Consider the following 20,508-nt stretch of genomic DNA (forward strand, 5'->3'; position numbering starts at 1 on the left):
GTCCTGGTTTTATTGCATTATGGCACCTTTTATGCTGTGATACCAATGCACTGTGAATCATTTGATGTTTAAAAAAAAATTATTTTGTACAATTCTTTTAAATTTAGTATAACTATCTACAGCATATTGTTATGGCTTTAACTAACTAAGACAATAAAGAATGTTTTAATAAAAAAAGAATGCATATCTCAACTTCTCAACTGTCAGTAAGAGATCTGCGGTCCCTTAATCCTTGTAAAACATTATTTATATTAAGCATCAAGAAGCAAATCCAACTGTGTTACAGAATGTTAGACAGAGAGACTCATAGGTAGTAATACATTTGTACCAGCCGGCCCCTCCCTTACCACACTTGGGGGCATATCAACAAGGGCTTTATCTCTGCTTTTTTGGCTTTAAAAGCCAAAAATGCAGAGATAAAACTGTCACCCTATCAACAACAGGGTGCTAACATGCAAATTTGCATGTTAGCACCCTTTTACTCTACGCTTCTCCTTGCATCTCTAATGAGATGCAAAGGGGGCGTTCCAGAGTAAAATAATAGGAGAAATGTCGCTAAGCGACATTTCTCCTATTATCAAGAATATCGCTAACCCTGTTAGAGACAAAAAACCGCGGTTAGCACTGCTTTTTTACGTCTGGTATTTTTCTGACTTAGCCATGATATCCTATGGAAGGAGGATATCATGGCTAAGTTTGTCTGTCCCTATCAACAAGCTAACGTGAGATTATCGCTAGGTTTCCAGCGATAATCTCACGTTAGCCACTTAGCGTGAGGATTTTTATCGCTATTGAGATAAGCGTTGCTAATAGCACGCTATCTCAGCGATAAAAATCAACGCTAGCCGGCGATAATTATCCTAGCGCTAAGTGCGCTTAGCGATAATTATCGCCGGTTGTTGTTGATATGCCCCTTGGTCTGTACATACTCCCTATATCTAAAATAGAGATTTTTGGCTCTGGGGCTTGGTGAGTAGCTTTTTCTGAAACTTCTACCTTCCTGGAGGCTCTCCACAGATGACCTTGTGTGCAGGGGCTGTGGTAAATCAGTTGAATCCCTGGAGCATGTTGTATGTATCTGCCCAGCCTTCTCAGCACAGCACAAAACAAAGTTGAGTGGAATAAACTGGGAGCCTGGACCTGCAGGCAGAGCATTAATGCTGCTTGGAACCCAGAGAACACCGCTCTAAACATCAGCTTCACGACTTTCATCCACCAGGCTTATTGCAAGTTTAAGTAGCCCATCAGCTATTAACAAAATCAAGGCAACATTAGGCTTTTGCCACAGCTGGTTGTAACAGATGGCACACAAAAACTCTAGCCGCTGCCATCAGCTGAATTTTTTAACAAGCGACCAAGCTATTCCTTTTTTACTACCAGCTCGGTGCTACCCTGATTGCCTTGAATAAACTGCAGCAGCTTCTTGTTAATAATTTTAGCTTCTCTAAGACTCTTTTTTTCTTTTTTAAGTTTTTTTACCCCACCACCGAATTGCTGGCCACTTGGTTCTTTTAAGCACCCCAGTGTCTTATTATCATTACTCTGCACTTGTTTATATTCCCTTGTGCACTTTAGAGTAACTCTACTCTCGCTGTCATAGGATGGCTATCCTGCTTTAGAAGAGAACTTCTACCCACTGTATATTCTAACATATAAATGTTATGTGTAAAAAGTTAATTATTGCTTTTATACCTATTGTTATTTTATCAAACAATAAAATTGTTATCATTGGCTCACTCACCCATACATCCATTGGCACAGGCATTTACTTCACAATAGTGCCACTCACACACCGAACTCACTTAACCAAAAACCCACTCAAACAAGCACTCATTTACCCATACAGCTGCTTACACAGTCAAACACTCACTCATGCAATCACTCAGATACCCACTCACACACCCATTCACTTACAAACCCACTCACCCACCCATACAGTCACTCACATAGCCACTCACTCACCCATACAGATACTGTTATACCCACTCACTCACCAATACGTTTACTGACACAGCTACACACCCACCCACACAACTACTCACACACCTACTTATACTCCAACACAGCCACTACCTCTCCCTCTCACACACCCATACAAGCACTTAGATACCCACTCACACACAGATACAAAAAGTCACACAGCCACTCACATAATATATTTTAGAAATAATATCACTCAGTAGTACAGAATGTATAACATTTTAAGTTTTGTAGTACCTTGGTATATATGCTTAACACTCATAAACATTTAGAAAACATTCACATTCACTTTATCAGTAATGACATTGGAGATGTCATCATTGATATAATCAGTGATGTTACTGACCATATCATGAGTGATGTAATATGTAAGGTCATAAGCAGTGCATTGCGGGGGCATATATTATAGCTAACTCAGTTAACAATAACTGCTGAGTTTCACTGATTTTGTATGAGTGAAATGTAACCCTAACTATAATGTCCCTTCAACCTTTGGTTTTTTCAGTGATCATTTATCAGGCTTTGGCAGACTTCACAGAGTTCTGCTATGCAGAACTTTGCAAAGTGACCCAAAAACTCTGCAGCGCTATGTGGAGTTCCACAAGTGGTGGAGTGCTTTACATCATGCTGTTTTCATATATTTTTAGTATGGGGTGTTTGTCCTGCACTGTAAACACACTGCAAATGGCAAAATGCGCAGTGCAAAGAGCGGTTCTTCTTTCTGCCGCTCGAGTAGATGTTCTACTGAGGCGGCAGCTTCCTCAACACGAACGGAAGGTTTATCAACATGAGTCTCAGTGACCATTCACAACTGCCTGCACTGAGAAATCTTGCAGGGAGGTGGTCTGGAGTAAGATTTTGCTCGTACACGCTCGACAACTTAACTCCGCTGAGTTTTTTTTAACTGGGAAAAACTCCACAAACTCCGTCAGCAGAGAGTATGTGTGTGTGTGTTCCTGTAGGGCTTGTAAATTTGGGGTAAACAAACAGGAATGTTTTGATGCGTTTTCCCCTATTCCATGTAAAATCAAAGGCCTATTTACATGTAAAACAGACCATCCAGTCTATGTATTAGAATGTACTTGCCATTTACAGTATATAGGTAGTACCAAATTACAAGATGTAATCGTATCCTGCAGCATTTGCGTGCAATTGTGAATTCTGATCCTACATATCCAGTTGCACGCCATTTTAAATTGGTGCATCAAAACAATTTAAAAGATCTCAATTACTTTGTAATTGAGGCAGTCCCGCGTTCAATAAGGGGAGGCAACAGAGAAAATAAATTCCGTCAATTGGAAAGCCAATATATTCTGCAGTTAGATACTAAAATACCAAATGGACTGGACACTGGGGAAGATTTGTACAATTTCCTTTGATGGAGCATTATTGCTGCTATGTAATAGGATTTTCCATTTTTATATATTTGTATAATTTTTTATTTATACTTATATATATTTATACTGTTTTAGCATAATCAAAATTTAAGATTTTAGAACTTCCTTTTATCGGATTTTAACTGGTTTTACTAGTTTTTCTGGTCTTACGGGTTTTTATTCGGTGTCTGTGGGGTAGTGGAATCTGACATGTTTTTGGTTTATTGCTGTTATTGGAATAAGACTATATCCTATGAACATATAATCCATTTCAGTGGTTAGAATAGGTACGTTTTGTCTAATGATCATTATTATTTTTGATTATGTGCTTTAGGAATCTTGGCTGTTAAATTAGATTGTTTCTTTGCACATGTGGTTATATATATTTATATATATATATACACAGAGAAGGTTGCCCTTTTCAGAACGCCAACACCATCGGTAAGTAACTCCTTGCATTTATTTCAGGCTGCAGTTGTGTAATACCTCCCCCAAAGCGCCAAATGCATTTCGGGCTCCATGCCCTTGTTCACTGGCTAATTACAACAGTCCTGATAGCCATGTGGACTTAAATACCATATGCCCCGCCCCCTTGGGACTTCGTGCTCAATGCTTGTCGTTTCTGGGTATGGTAGTCTTTTAACTGACTCAAGGTGAATGCCAGCGGGAAGGTGAAATTAAAACTGTAGTCCCCATGTGGGTCGTGGGGGAGAGACACACAGGTTGCTGTCCATAATGCGCCATGAAATAGTGGATTTACCGACTTCTGCTGACACCAGGAACTCCAAGTGCCGCTAGTCCGCTGTATTAGGCGGCGGGGCGTTCCTGCGACGAGGCGCGCCGCAATTTCAATACACACAGAGAAGGTTGCCCTTTTCAGAACGCCAACACCATCGGTAAGTAACTCCTTGCATTTATTTCAGGCTGCAGTTGTGTAATACCTCCCCCAAAGCGCCAAATGCATTTCGGGCTCCATGCCCTTGTTCACTGGCTAATTACAACAGTCCCGATAGCCATGTGGACTTAAATACCATATGCCCCGCCCCCTTGGGACTTCGTGCTCAATGCTTGTCGTTTCTGGGTATGGTAGTCCTTTAACTGACTCAAGGTGAATGCCAGCGGGAAGGTGAAATTAAAACTGTAGTCCCCATGTGGGTCGTGGGGGAGAGACACACAGGTTGCTGTCCATAATGCGCCATGAAATAGTGGATTTACCGACTTCTGCTGACACCAGGAACTCCAAGTGCCGCTAGTCCGCTGTATAGGCGGCGGGGCGTTCCTGCGACGAGGCGCGCCGCAAATTCAATACACACAGAGAAGGTTGCCCTTTTCAGAACGCCAACACCATCGGTAAGTAACTCCTTGCATTTATTTCAGGCTGCAGTTGTGTAATACCTCCCCCAAAGCGCCAAATGCATTTCGGGCTCCATGCCCTTGTTCACTGGCTAATTACAACAGTCCCGATAGCCATGTGGACTTAAATACCATATGCCCCGCCCCCTTGGGACTTTGTGCTCAATGCTTGTCGTTTCTGGGTATGGTAGTCCTTTAACTGACTCAAGGTGAATGCCAGCGGGAAGGTGAAATTAAAACTGTAGTCCCCATGTGGGTCGTGGGGGAGAGACACACAGGTTGCTGTCCATAATGCGCCATGAAATAGTGGATTTACCGACTTCTGCTGACACCAGGAACTCCAAGTGCCGCTAGTCCGCTGTATTAGGCGGCGGGGCGTTCCTGCGACGAGGCGCGCCGCAATTTCAATACACACAGAGAAGGTTGCCCTTTTCAGAACGCCAACACTATCGGTAAGTAACTCCTTGCATTTATTTCAGGCTGCAGTTGTGTAATACCTCCCCCAAAGCGCCAAATGCATTTCGGGCTCCATGCCCTTGTTCACTGGCTAATTACAACAGTCCCGATAGCCATGTGGACTTAAATACCATATGCCCCGCCCCCTTGGGACTTCGTGCTCAATGCTTGTCGTTTCTGGGTATGGTAGTCCTTTAACTGACTCAAGGTGAATGCCAGCGGGAAGGTGAAATTAAAACTGTAGTCCCCATGTGGGTCGTGGGGGAGAGACACACAGGTTGCTGTCCATAATGCGCCATGAACTAGTGGATTTACCGACTTCTGCTGACACCAGGAACTCCAAGTGCCGCTAGTCCGCTGTATAGGCGGCGGGGCGTTCCTGCGACGAGGCGCGCCGCAAATTCAATACACACAGAGAAGGTTGCCCTTTTCAGAACGCCAACACGATCGGTAAGTAACTCCTTGCATTTATTTCAGGCTGCAGTTGTGTAATACCTCCCCCAAAGCGCCAAATGCATTTCGGGCTCCATGCCCTTGTTCACTGGCTAATTACAACAGTCCCGATAGCCATGTGGACTTAAATACCATATGCCCCGCCCCCTTGGGACTTCGTGCTCAATGCTTGTCGTTTCTGGGTATGGTAGTCCTTTAACTGACTCAAGGTGAATGCCAGCGGAAAGGTGAAATTAAAACTGTAGTCCCCATGTGGGTCGTGGGGGAGAGACACACAGGTTGCTGTCCATAATGCGCCATGAAATAGTGGATTTACCGACTTCTGCTGACACCAGGAACTCCAAGTGCCGCTAGTCCGCTGTATAGGCGGCGGGGCGTTCCTGCGACGAGGCGCGCCGCAAATTCAATACACACAGAGAAGGTTGCCCTTTTCAGAACGCCAACACCATCGGTAAGTAACTCCTTGCATTTATTTCAGGCTGCAGTTGTGTAATACCTCCCCCAAAGCGCCAAATGCATTTTGGGCTCCATGCCCTTGTTCACTGGCTAATTACAACAGTCCCGATAGCCATGTGGACTTAAATACCATATGCCCCGCCCCCTTGGGACTTCGTGCTCAATGCTTGTCGTTTCTGGGTATGGTAGTCCTTTAACTGACTCAAGGTGAATGCCAGCGGGAAGGTGAAATTAAAACTGTAGTTAAAATATATATATATATATATGTGTTAATTGTATATATTTTTTTCTAATCCCAACAACTTTTGGGGGAGAGAGCATCTTTTTGCACTAGCATCTTTTTGCACTAGCACTTTTCGCACTAGCACTTTATATCATTATTTATTTACCCTTATATTGATGGCAAAATTTGTTTTTTTTTTAAGCGTCTAGTCCATCCATTGAAATTATTTTTTAATAAGTGAGTTTTTATATAATATTTATGGTAAAACTTGCTTATTTATCACTTGAGGGTTTTTAAGCACTTTTATCATTACACAAGGTATTTGCACTATGCATATAAACTATATCAACAGACATATAGAATTTTAGGTGGTTAACATATAAGCTTTTTTTACAGTAATTGGGCACTGGCCCTCCATTTCAGATATGCAGTCAGCATTGCAGAATTGATTGCTGATTATACAGTTTTATATCTGTTCAGTATTTATTTATATAAACAAATTACCCTCAGGGAAATGTTTCTTTTATACTGTAAAATTGTATGTAGAATGTATGTTTTTCACCAATTATATACCATGCAGTCTGTTGTCTAGCCCTATGAAATTAGTGGACGGTTTTTACCTTTGTGAAATCAGTATTTATTTGCACTATTGGTCCCGACATGTCATGTGATCAAGACCGAGGTGACCCGGTCGAAACGCGTCATGTTGCTGAGGGAAGAATAAAACAACACTAAAGAAACTTTTCCTGTGTGGTCCGTTCCTGCTCGTTTGCGGAATCAAACTTAAGTTGCCAGGACTGTGTTTTCATATATATATATATATATATATATATATATATTCAGTGAAAAAACCATAGGTTTCACACACGTTATAGTTAGCTGGACATTTCACTCGTAAAAAACCAATGACATTTTCCCGTTATAGTTAGTAAAGCTAACTATAACTCGCGCGCCCGCAATGCACTGCTGATGACGTCACATATTACATCACTCATGACATGGTCAGTGACATCACTCATGACATCACTGATGACATCTCAAATTACATCACTGATGACATCACTGATGACATCATCCAGTGAATGTGTGTTTTTCTGAAAATTAAATATGTTTTATATATGTATATCTCAAGGTCGATGGAAGAATAAATGGGTATATAAGTGTCTAAATGGATGATTTGTTTTTGAAAAATTGATTGTGTAACTGACTGATTAAGTGTATCTTAGTGAATACATGGCTTAGTGAGTAATGTTTAAATATGTAAATATCTGTATCAGTCTCTCACTTTGTGTATAAGTGGCTGCATGGGTTGGTGAGTAGCTACATGAGTGTCTATATAGGTTATTAGTTGGTTTTTTGAGTATCAGTGTCTATATGGTTCGGTGGGGGGTATTACGTAGTGCATAGGTGCATGAATGAGTGACTCACTGTTTGTATGTGTTGAAGACAGCATATGTGCAGGACTGTATGGGTGGAAGAGTGTGTGTATGGGTGTGTTAGTGAGTGAATGGCTGTCTCAATAGTGTATTTATGAGTAACTACATATGTTTTAAACTAGTATATGTGACTATTGGTGTATATAAGTGAGTATATGTGAGAGTGAGAGATTGAAAGAGTTCCTGTATGAATAAGTATGTGTTTCTATAAGTGATTGTTTAAAAGACTAAGTATGTGTAAGTTTCTGTAGAAGTAAGTGTGGTGGTGTGTGTATAACTGTATATGCAAGTAAATGTATGTTTCTTTCTTTTTTTCATGAGTGACTATGTGTGTCAGTAACTCTGTGGATGAGTGGCATTGTGTAACAGGATGTATTGGTGTATGAGTACATATGATGTGTGAGTACACGAATGAGTGACTGTACAGGACTGTTGGTGAATGAGTGGATGTTTATGTGGTTCTTAGAATTATTGAGGAGGTTGTTGTAATTGGTATTGGTATGTCCATTTTTTTGAAAATGTCAGTCTCTATTTTTGAATGTGTGTATCAAAGGTTATATTAGGGTGAGAGGAGATCTGCCACTCCATCACATGGATGATGTCATCAGTGATGTCATCAGTGATGTCATTTGAGATGTCATCAGTGATGTCATGAGTGATGTCACTGACCATGTCATGAGTGATGTAATATGTGACGTCATCAGCAGTGCATTGCGGGCGCGCGAGTTATAGTTAGCTTAACTAACTATAACGGGAAAATTTAATTGGTTTTTTACGAGTGAAATGTCCAGCTAACTATAACGTGTGTGAAACCTATGGTTTTTTCACTGAATTTGCAAGGTTTTTTAAATGCTAATTCCTAACTATAACATGTGTGAAACCTATGGTTTTTTCAGTGAATTTGCAAGGTTTTTTAAATGCTAATCCCTAACTATAACATGTGTGAAACCTATGGTTTTTTCAGTGAATTTGCAAGGTTTTTTAAATGCTAATTTCTAACTATAACGTGTGTGAAACCCATGGTTTTTTCAGTGAATTTGTATGGTTTTTTAAATGCTAATTCTTACCTATAACATATGTGATTCCCATATTTTTTTTATTGATTTTGTATGATTTTTTCATTATAAATTCTTATCTTAAATGTGTTTTTTTTTTTTTAAAAACAAGTTTTTTTAAACTTTTTATTCTCTTAAAACACTATGTTTTTTTAAAAAAAAAATATGCAATATATCAAGTTTTCTTTTTTTTTTTTACCAAACAGGTAAGATATATTAGTATAACATAGAAAATCTATTTTTTTTTTTTTTTTTTTTAGTGCGCGTACGGTAAGCGTACGGTAAGCGTACGGTTTACGCAATGTTTGTAATTTATCTACTCTGTTTGCGTATAGTTACCCAATTTGCGTAGCCGCGCGTACTGAGCGTGGGGCGCGTAGGCGTGTACGCTACACGCGCACGTTACGCGGAAGTGTTGTAGAGTGACTGTTTTGCGCATGCGCGCGAGCGCGTGTCTTTTTTACGCGCATGCGCACTTTTACCGTAAGCGCACCGTAAGCGCACCGTAAGCGTAACGTAAGCGTAACGTACGCGCACGGTGGGTCATGTGATCATGAAACACAACTTTTGATTGGTTGAAACTACTTTCAGTTCTGGAACTCTCCTACACCACACCCATTCCCCTCATTTCTGCTTGTGATCCCTTAGGAGAAGGAGCTGACTTGTCTTTGTGATACGATGGCAGAACAGCACTCTTCTGCTGAGAGTGAGGCTAGCAGCACCACCATCAGGCAGAGAAGGAGGAAACAGAAGGGCTCTTTCATATGGGAGTATTTCAGTTTTCCAGAGGGTGAGAAAAAAGTCAATGCTGCCTTGGTGACTTGCAAGCTGTGCCAGTGTGTACTTTCGCGAGGTAATCCCAACAAGAAGTATTCCTTTGGGAATCACACTACGTTGAGACACCTTGAGGATGTGCATCCTAGGACACATGCACGACATACTAGGGGCAACCCTTCAGTAAGTCGAGCAAGCACATCCACAGCAGCTCAGCCGAGTCCTTCTTCGGAAGCTCAGCAGAGCCCTTCATCTGTGGGGGCACATTCACCTTTTTCTGAACCTCTGGAAATGAACCCTCGGTTTGGTAGGGTTACTATGCGGTGTTCATTTTGCCATGATCTAATTGTTCATAGGGAGACCAGTGTTTCCCTCATTAACAACAGAATAGATCAGCACAAATGTCCAACCAGCTAATGTTCCCATACTTCCTTTCCTCTGTCCCTGCATGAACACAACGGCTCTTTTAAGAGCCAACCTTACCTCTCAACTTTTTTTTATTTTTTCTTTAAAACGGTAAGCGTATTTTTTTTTTTTTTTAAAAACACTAAAAATCAATTACCACATCTCAAGATCCTTGAGGAATTAATAACTAAATACTAAAAATCTTTTTGAGATAAAGTGGAAGAAAGAGACCTTCTAATTTCTCAGTTACCTGTCCCACCCAACAATTTAATTTTTAATTAAAATGAAATTGAAATTACTTGAAAAAATGGTTGGTTTTTTTTGAAAATTTTCTTTCACAATCTGAAAAAAAAGAAAAAAGTGTTAATATTTAATAAATCAATATATTACACAGTACACGTATTTACATGTTTTTCCCCCAAAAAATTTTGCCTTTTTTTTGCTGTTTTCAGAATATATTGCATTTCACTATAAATTGTGAAAGCAATTGCATTCATCATTTAACAGCGGGCAAAAAAAAAATAACAATCTCAAAGATTGTATAAAAAAAGCCCAGAATCTCTTTTAACTTAAACATAACATTATAGAAATGCATAATATTCTAAAAAAATATCAACTAATATCAATACTTATTTCTTTAAAATACCGTCTGACATTTTTGTTTCAGAAGTATAATCACAAAAATATATCTCAAATAACTCCACAATACATCTGGTTCCATTTCCTTTAGGCCAAATAGTAATTTTAAAATTCTTTTTGATTAAATTTCCAATGGTAATCCACTAAAATTCTAAAGTTTAAATTGTACAGATCTCACCGATTCTCTGTAACATTTTGGTTTCCGAAAGATTAATTAATAATTAAATAAGTCCACAATACAATTGTTTACCTTTCCTCATGGCCAAATAGTAATTTTAAAAATCTTTTTTGAATACATTTCCAATGGCAATCCAATAACATTCCAAAATTTAAATTGTGCAGATGTTACCGATTTTGTCTAAATTTTTGGTTTTCCAAAGTTTCTTTAAAAATTTAAAAAGTCCACATTACAATTGGTTACCTTTCCATTAGGCCAAATGATAATTTGAAAAATCATTTTTTTTTTAAATTCCAATGGTAATCCAATAAAATGGTAAAATTGTTTTGTACACATCTTGCCAAGTCTCTCTAAAATTTAGGTTTCAGGAAGATTAGATAGGAATTTGCTAAATCAAAAGGCAAACGTTGCTTGAAAATCAATTGGGAATCATTACACAGTGTCCAGCCTTTTTCACATTTAAGATAAACTGTGTAATGTCCAGAAGTAACAGTAGGTCCTTCATGGAAAATTATTGCAACTGTTACAAAAGTTTTTCCTGAAATTGATAATTGCTGTCCTGTAAACTTCTTTATTAAAGTATCCAATTTTGAACCATCAGCTTTACATCGTTGCATCATTAAAATTACATATTGTCCGTATTCCTTTAAAAGTAACGTTGAAAACATTTCAGATTGACACTCACTGCATTCCATGTTATGATTAGCATCTTTAACTAATTTAGCAAAAGTGACTGTTTTACTTTCTGGCAATGTTAAATAAATAAACCTTTCAGAATCAACATTAGAGCCACATGTATTGTAACAGTTTTCACAACTATGTTCCCATTTATAAGAGAGACCAAACAAATTTTCAATGGGAACCCCTTCTTCTTCCAGTACCTGAAGAAAAAACATCAAGAATTCCTGTGCGTCTTGCTGTACATTTTGAGAAAACTGTGTTCGTCCTGAACATACATCTAAAAGTTTTCTAATTTCAGTAGCACTTTCTATTTGAGTTTTATCATTACTCAGTTTTTGAAAAAGGAGACTCAACTCAGAACAGAATCTTTTTCTCTGATTTACTATTATCTGCTCTTGCACACTTTCCAGATAAAATGCAACATTCAGCACTACATTAGCGTAGCAGTTGACACCAGAGCTATTTTCAAAATGACATCCTACAACCTCTTATTCATTTTCCTTTTTCTTTTTGCTTGCAATTACATCACTCCTCTTTTTTTTCCTCCTCTCTACATCTTCATTACAGATATTCTCATTTCTCCTTTTACGAGAAACTACACGTTTCTCCAACACAGGATACTGACCTAAATGAGGAGCATAGGTTCTTCTTAATCTATTATACTCCTTTACACAATTTCTATCAGCACTAACTTTTGAGTCATCAAAGTCTATCATGAATAAACCAGATAATGTTTTCACTCGTGACAAAGCTACATAAGCCATACCTTCTTTGAACACAGTTGAACCAATGTTCACAAAAGCACAATCTACAGTCAATCCTTGAGACTTGTGAATAGTTACAGCATATGCTAGCGAAAACGGAAACTGCTTCCTACGTACATATAAGTCTTTCACAAGCATGAAACGAACTGAACAACGACAAATGTCTTTAACTTCTTCTATCTGATCAAATTTTATTTTTAAACATTCAATTCCATATTTTTTCTGATAATTAATAAAACCCACAACTCTTCCCATAGCTCCATTAACTAAACCTTTTTCAACATCCAAATTTCTCCTTAAAAATACTCTACAGTTCATGCAAACATATAGATTTTTTTCTAATCCAGCTGTTTTGGAAATGTTCTTCTCTAGTGAATCCAATTTATTTTTCAGTGTGCCTGTTAATGTGATAGTAATTCTTCCATCCTCAATTTTGTCCACTGCTTCCAATTTCCTGATATCTTCCTTTTCCAATTTTAAAAGCTCCTCATTGAATATTGAGCATTCACGTAGAGTTGGCATTAAGCAGATGACACTTTTCTTTTCTGCAATGTTCTTGTATATCTTCTCTGCAACTATTTCTTCCTTTGGAAATAAATTATGTAGCAGCCGACTCTGTAATGCTTTTTTGCCAACTTCTGTGAGTAGTCTAATTCTGATATCTTTCAGAATACTTCCATATTCTTCATCGTTTGCTTGCCTCATATTAGTAGTAAGTTCCTTGTACTCAAAGAAGGACCAAATATTTGCATTACCGATGCTTCCCAATGATTTCTTTGTGTCTTCATGTGTCACAGTATTAAACACTGGTTGTCCTTTAACTGGAGTAAGCTGTAGAAGATCCCCAAAAACTATGACATGTTTTCCACCAAATAACACGTCATAGTCTGTCCTTAGAATTTGCTGCATTCTTAAATGCACAAAGGCAAGCATTAAGTTTGATACCATGCTTACCTCATCAATAATGAGAACTTGCATCTTCTTCAATACTCTTGAAACTTCCAAGCATGCTTCTCCAGTTAGCTTTGTTGTATTGTATTTTGTTCTCATGCTCCACTGGTAACATTAGCAAACGATGTAAGGTGATTCCTTTTATGTTATATGCTGCTAACCCAGTTGGCGCAGTAACCACACAAGACAAAGTAGAATCCGTTTTTTGCTGTAGGTAGCTTCTGATGACTTTTATTAGGAAACTTTTTCCAGTTCCAGCTTGTCCGCTTACATACATCCTGATTGGATGAAATGATGTGCATGAGCACTCTTTTTTTTCATGTAGAAATCCGTGATCAATTTTGCTTCTGATCTCTTCAGAAATTTGTTGCTGCTCTTCATTCAGTTGTCTTTCCAAATTTTGTAAGTCTATAAATTCTTCTTCAGCTTGATTCATAGCCGTTTCCACTTCATTCATGGCTATTGATGCTTCATTTTCAACGATTGGTTGTCCTAGGGGATCTTGACTGAGTGTTCCTGAACTTTGGCTGTCTTGAGAACTGTCTCTAGCTACTTCAGCTGCAATTGTAGTTTCCTGTTCAATTTCTTCATTTAACATTTGCAGATAAGTTGAGAATGTACTGCATTGTATGCTGTCTTTGCAAGCATTAAAAGAATCTTCATAGCTTTGAAATTCTCCCAGTAGTTCATCCTCTGTACGCCATGGTTTAAACAGCTGTAAAAGAGCCAAGTAGTAAAATTCCTTTTTGTCAGTAGTGTCGCAACTCAGCTTCCTGTGATTTATCAAACTTCCTTTTGTTTGCTTCACCAAACATCCTTCCTCACCAATGACTTTATATTTTCCATTGTTGATGTCTTCTGCGGCTTTCCGTGAATAAATGTAGTTCTGCAGCACTTCATAGAGACACATGTTCTCCAGATGATGACTTCTTTTTGGATTATATGTGTCCAACATGTTTGATTTCAAAATATCTGTACTTTCTGGGTCATTCTCGGCCAAATATTCAATTTCTCCAACAGATTTCAGAACCCGATTTCTCATTGCTGCAAGGCCTAAACTTGCCCAAATTATTCTTCTTGATTTCGAGTAGAGACTTGCAGAAGATAACCTATCTGAACATTCGTAGGATCCAATTTCTCGATGCGATAACATCTTTAAACTGAAACTGTACAGCTTCTTACTGACAGTCTTCTCGTGAGAAATCTCTTCCCACATTTCTTTCAATTCAGTTTTTTCAGATTTAGTAATGTAAGACGTTACATATCGAGCAACAGCAATGGAATTGTCAGCTACATACTGTATATCCATGTTAGCATTCCACATGGATAAAATGACTGGGTTGTAGTCATTTATATTTTTTGATTCTTCTTTTCTTTTTAGGTTGTAGGTATTCTTAGGTGATTTTCTTGTGATAGTATGTCTCACAGATGACATAAAACTGTTGACTCTTCCATTTGAAAGAACAGGTCTAGGAAATCCAAATCGACATTTAGTGTAGTATTTTTCTTTGCTCTTGTATTTCCGTCGACAGTATTTTCCACACCGATGACTTTGGAAACGTAAAACTTGCTCCTTTAACTTTTTCTCTTCTGTGCTTTTTGGTATAGCACATGTTGCATATTCTTCAATGTAAGATAACACTGCTTCATCAGCATCTGTTCCAAACTTTGGGGCATCCTTGATCCACAACAGCATATGAATATGAGGAGCACCTCTTGCCTGGTACTCTTTTCTCCAAAAGAAATCCACTACTTCTCCAAGAGGTGGATTTTTTTTATTGCAGATGAAGGACATCATAGCCTCAAATCTATGATTGAAATATCTGCAAACATTAACCGGATCCAATGAGCACAGTTCTCTTGCTGTCTTGTATTCGATGTTTTTAATGTTTGAATTTGCCTCTCGTAGAAAATCCAGTAAATCATCCCAAGCGTACTCAGCACAGCTTAGGGTAAGGAACCATGTTGGTGTTCCTAAATTCCGTAACATGCATTTTAATTCACCATGGCGTCGGTACCAATATTCATTTGTCCCACGCTGACAAGCCATCAGATTGATCAGTTGTGTTTCCAAATGATCATCTCGGTGCTGCACTTTCTCCATAAAATCCTTAGCAGACACATTTTGTAAATGTACTCCACTTTTTAAAATGTGATTTACTGCATAAGACAGTGCAGACAAGTCGCTTTCAAATAAAGGATGGAACAAATAAGGAATACTTTGTCGAAATCTGGGATCTTCAGCATATAGTCTTGTAGTCCGATACTCAGAAGCTGGAATCTGTTCTGGACGTTCATCGTATCGTCCTCCTTTTCCTTTAGGAAACAGCTGGGGAAAACATCGAGCTTCCAAGCTCTCCTCCCATACACTCACGGGAGTTCCTTTTGCTTTCTTCATCTGAAACAGATCAATATTGTCTCCCATAACTTCTTTTGAATTAAAAGGATGTATGCTAAAATGTTCATAAATTTCTTCTTCCTTTGACTTGTCCACTTTTTCAATTTGTCCAGTTGATGTTTCTGTGTCTTCTTGTAAATCTTCTTCTTCTTCTTCTATATAAATTGATTCATACCATTTGTTATTCCTTTTCAAATACAAATTTTCTCTTTGTACTTTCCGTACATCTACCAGCTCCTGCCAAATCTTCTTATTCTTTGTAGGTACACCATTAACCAGAATAACTAATGGTTCAGTTTCCAAAGTATCCGCATCAATAGTTTCCATATTTTTTTTCAAATCCAAGGGCAAATACACCACTCTACCTTTTAAACCTCTCAGTAAATCTGAAGGAGGTAATTTACCAGTTTTGGGCTCCATACGTACTATGGTCTGGAATGGATGAACACATTGAATAAGTATAGGCTCATATGTATTTAATTCAGAAAGTTCAGCAGGAATAGCATCCAATTCTAAATTATTATGTACAGCTCTGGTCGGCATTCTATTTTCCTCTAACTTGTTGTAACAGTATTTACAAATACGCTGATCTTCACCCAATTCAAAACAATTTTCTAGAAATATATATGTGGCAAAATCTTTCCACTTATAATTATCTTCATTTTCACTCTTTCTGTAGAGATCAACATTCCTAGTTTGTTTTCTATAATGAGTTCTGCGGCAACAAATACAAGTAATATTTGGTCTTTCATTAGAGATTTTTTCAAATTTTGTTATGTGATCATTAAATGTCTTACTTACAGAGGGTTCTACATTCTCTTCCACTTCTTCCTCATTTACTGTGTCCTTTTCTGCACTGTTTTGTTCAGGACCAAAGTAACAAAACTGAATTTCATCAACAACCTTCTCTACATCTGATTCCGATCCACGGAACAGAGCCCTATTCAATTCATCTAACTTTATTGCTGGACTTTTAGCAAAATACAACCGTCTCACAAACTTTCTCATTTCAGTATGATGAACAGCCAGCATCCTAAAATGATGGAAAACACTATTACAAACTTTTCTAGATAGACAAGCCAGAGAATGACCCTGCAAACCAGTATTCTCTCTCACTCTGCATGGATCTAGACTTTGAAGCACCTTAATCTTCTGTTTTACACTTTTTTTTACTATATTCTCTTAGAAACTCACGAAATTTATCAATAGATTCCTGACGCACAGTGCAAATACTACTACAATTCCAAGTGTACACTGGGGCTTTAGGACGTCTCCCCATAGCCTCATCCGCCATCACTTGTACCTCATCTCTTGGAACCATTATCTCCTTCTCCATTATGCAACCATTTTTCACTTCATAAGCACGACCTCTGGTGTCAACTGCATGCAGCAAACTATTACTTTGAAAATAACTCTCTTCATTAAAAAAAGGTTCACTACTTGAACTATGCATCCATTTTCCTAAAAACACTTTACAAAAGTTTGTTCTGTTCACTACTCTTTTCCTTTTGCTTTGTGATTTCAGTACATTAACCATTTTATCTAATGTACGCATCCTATTCAAAATTAAAATGAATAGTTTCCTTTTTAATTCTAATGCCTTTGCTGCAATGGCTTCAATTTCTTTTTTTCTCTTGTAATATTTTGCCTTTTGCTTATATTTCTTCACATCCTTTATCAAATTGGACATAACTCTTCTCTGAAACATTTTTCTACGTATCTCTTTAAACGCTGTTTTACTGTTTAAGTTAATCTTTGTTGTTGCAGAAGGTATATTTGCATTAACTAAATTCTCAATTATTTCCTGTTTTTTTCTATTGAAAACATTCTTTCCAGTACAGACATTTTGTACATTTTTCCTTTTTTTGAAGATGTTCTTTAAAAAATCTTTTGTCTGCTTACCAGAAGATTTGTTATTTTTCCCAACATGAGCATCTCCAACTAACTTAGGTCCTCCAGTTGTCTTCAAATATAGGTTTTTTTTGTGGTCTTTCTTTAGTCTGGATTTTGTAGGCATCTTAAATTTTGTTCACTGCTCTTTAGCAATACCTGAAAAAAACTAAAAAAAAATTCCTTTATTTTATTTAAATATATTACTACATTTTTTATGATCTTTTCAAATCTTAAAATACTATGTACCCCTTTCCTACAAGTGAAAATCACAATAACACCATCACAAATTAAATATCTAAAAACAATTCCTGTGTGCACACAGAGTCATGGTTTGAAATTAGGCAGAAAACGAAATTTCTTTGCCAATTGCAAAGCATACTTTCTACTACTTTTTTGGCAAGTGATAAGTACTTTTACAGTCTGACACATTTTGAATCCACTTTTCAGATTATGAAAACAGCACATGTCCAAACAGCTTTTTCAGACCAGCAACATGTGTAACCTGGGTGACTGACTACACTCCAGCAAGGGCAACCAGCCTTAGTGATGCTGAATGTATTTGCATTACTGATAAAAACCTCAAACCCCACTCGGTTGTGAATACTGTGCTTGATTCCACAGGATAAGCAGCTGGTTGTGTGCTAAGAGTCTGCTTCTGCATAAAAAAATAACACCCCCTTTCCATCTATTGCAAATGTAAAATCACCAGAGCAATACCAAACACCTTTCTGAGACCAGCAACATGTGTAACCTGGGTGACTGACTACACTCCAGCAAGGGCAACCAGCCTTACTGATGCTGAATGTATTTGCATTACTGACTGAAACCTCAAACCCCACTCGGTTGTGAATACTGTGCATGATTCCACAGGATAATCAGCTGGCTGTGTGCTAAGAGTCTGCTTCTGCATACAAAAAAATGGCTCCCCCTTTCCATCTAATACAAATGTAAAATCACCAGAGCAATACGCAATAAATCTCTGCCTGTAATTCCTATTTACACACAGAGTCATGTTTTCACATTAGTCACAAAACGAAATTTCTTTGCCAATTTGAAAGCACACTTACTACTCTTTTTTTTGGCAAGTGATAAACACTTTTACAGACTGACACATTATGAATCCACTTTTCAGATTCTGATAAAAGCACATGTCCAAACTGCTTTTTCAGACCAGCACCATGTGTAACCTGGGTGACTGACTACACTCCAGCAAGGGCAACCAGCCTTAGTGAATGCGAATGTATTTGCATTACTGACTGAAACCTCAAACCCCACTCGGTTGTGAATACTGTGCATGATTCCACTGGATAACCAGCTGGCTGTGTGCTAAGAGTCTGCTTCTGCATACAAAAAAATGGCTCCCCCTTTCCATCTAATACAAATGTAAAATCACCAGAGCAATACGCAATAAATCTCTGCCTGTAATTCCTATTTGCTCACAGAGTCATGTTTTCACATTAGTCACAAAACGAAATTTGTTTGCCAATTTGAAAGCACACTTACTACTCTTTTTTTTGGCAAGTGATAAACACTTTTACAGACTAACATATTTTGAATCCACTTTTCAGATTCTTAAAAAAGCACATGTCCAAACTGCTTTTTCAGACCAGCACCATGTGTAACCTGGGTGACTGACTACATTCCAGCAAGGGCAACCAGCCTTAGTGATGCTGAATGTATTTGCATTACTGACTGAAACCTCAAACCCCACTCGGTTGTAAATACTATGCATGATTCCACAGGATAACCAGCTGGCTGTGTGCTAAGAGTCTGCTTCTGCATACAAAAAAATGGCTCCCCCTTTCCATCTAATACAAATGTAAAATCACCAGAGGAATACGCAATAAATCTCTGCCTGTAATTCCTATTTGCACACAGAGTCATGTTTTCACAATAGTCACAAAACGAAATTTCTTTGCCAATTTGAAAGCACACTTACTACTCTTTTTTTGGGCAAGTGATAAACACTTTTACAGACTGACACATTATGAATCCACTTTTCAGATTCTGATAAAAGCACATGTCCAAACTGCTTTTTCAGACCAGCACCATGTGTAACCTGGGTGACTGACTACACTCCAGCAAGGGCAACCAGCCTTAGTGATGCTGAATGTATTTGCATTACTGACTGAAACCTCAAACCCCACTCGGTTGTGAATACTGTGCATGATTCCACAGGATAACCAGCTGGCTGTGTGCTAAGAGTCTGCTTCTGCATACAAAAAAATGGCTCCCCCTTTACATCTAATGCAAATGTAAAATCACCAGAGCAATACGCAATAAATCTCTGCCTGTAATTCCTATTTACACACAGAGTCATGTTTTCACATTAGTCACAAAACGAAATTTCTTTGCCAATTTGAAAGCACACTTACTACTCTTTTTTTTGGCAAGTGATAAACACTTTTACAGACTGACACATTATGAATCCACTTTTCAGATTCTGAAAACAGCACATGTCCAAACTGCTTTTTGAAACCAGCACCATGTGTAACCTGGGTGACTGACTACACTCCAGCAAGGGCAACCAGCCTTAGTAATGCTGAATGTATTTGCATTACTGACTGAAACCTCAAACCCCACTCGGTTGTGAATACTATCCATGATTCCACAGGATAACCAGCTGGCTGTGTGCTAAGAGTCTGCTTCTGCATAAAAAAAAACCTCCCCCTTTCCATCTAATGCAAATGTAAAATCACCAGAGCAATACCAAACAGCTTTCTGAGACCAGCAACATGTGTAACCTGGGTGACTCACTACACTCCAGCAAGGGCAACCAGCCTCACTGATGCTGAATGTATTTGCATTACTGAGTGCAACCTCAAACCCTTAAAGTATTCCTTATTTTTACCAGTACACCTTAAATTTTCGTGAAAACATAGTCCATATTATTTTACATGTTCCTCACATTTAAATTTCTCCCAAAACAGAAAATAATAAACACAACTTCAACAAAAGGAATTCCAATTCTATTATTCATTTCTTAATTTACCATATACATCCCCTCTCAAACTCTAAACTCACCTTTAAAATTAGT

The sequence above is a fragment of the Triturus cristatus genome, chromosome 5_2 (genome assembly GCF_964204655.1).
Source record: "Triturus cristatus chromosome 5_2, aTriCri1.1, whole genome shotgun sequence".
Lineage (NCBI taxonomy): Eukaryota > Metazoa > Chordata > Amphibia > Caudata > Salamandridae > Triturus > Triturus cristatus.